Source organism: Salvelinus sp. IW2-2015, linkage group LG27, assembly GCF_002910315.2.
Source record: "Salvelinus sp. IW2-2015 linkage group LG27, ASM291031v2, whole genome shotgun sequence".
NCBI classification, from domain to species: Eukaryota; Metazoa; Chordata; class Actinopteri; order Salmoniformes; family Salmonidae; genus Salvelinus; species Salvelinus sp. IW2-2015.
Window position 1 is genome coordinate 1,770,434 of NC_036867.1, and position 972 is coordinate 1,771,405.

A 972-nucleotide genomic window follows, 5' to 3' on the forward strand; every position below is an offset into this window, starting at 1 on the left:
GAGTACGCGTGAATTAATGACAGTCAGCAGGCATCAGCTATGTAGCCAAGTGATCATAGTGTCCAGGGGGCAGCCGTAGATGGAGCAGGGAGGCCTCCACTAAGCTAGCACGCGGCGTTTAAAGTTAGTAGCCCGGGGGGTGGTCTGCTCAGACGGAGGGGGTCTGCTCAGACGTGGTCGTGTCGACAGAGAATCCAAGCCGGATGGCGATGGCGAAAGAGAGGTTGTGAATTGTGTTTTGCTAACTGGTGCTAGCTTCGTGGCAGTGGCGCTAGCTGCGCTAGCTGCAAGCTAGCTGTGAGGATCAGAAGTAGTGGCTCAGGGATTACGGCAGGAATCCCGGCGTTGTTGTCGAGAGACAGTCCCGATGCTGGTAAATTGGTGAGTAATATCCAGGCTAATAACAGGGCTGGTGTCTGTGCAGAAGGTAAAAGCTGCTAGCAGCGGCAAAAAATGGCTAAATTAGCTTGTAGCTGATTTAGACCAGTTGTGATGGATTGGCAGGGCTCTGTGTCGGCAAAAAAAAGGTCCAGTTCAATTGGCAAAAGAGGTATTGTAGCCCAAGAATTCGCTGGTAGACCTCTTCGGCTAGCCGGCAGATGGGCCTAGCTCGAGGCTAGCTCAAGGCTAACTGGTGCTTGCTTCGGGACAGAGGTGTTAGCCAGTAGTAGCCACTCGTGCAGCTAGCTAGCTGTGATGATACGGTGTAATTGTCCAGAGCTTGCGTCAGGAATCCGGTGATGTGGTAGAGAAAAAAGCAGTCCATATGCCTCGTGGTTGATATCGCGCTTGCAGACTGGCAGGTATTGGCCCGAGCTAAGCTGGCTGTGTCCGAGTTAAAGGGTGAAGACCGCAGCAGTGGCTAACTGACTACTAGCTAGTAGCTAGTTATCTGGCTAGCTTTGATTAGGGTTAGGTTTTAAAACGTATAGAAAAATTAGCAGGTCCGTACTACATTGGGTGATGCGGATG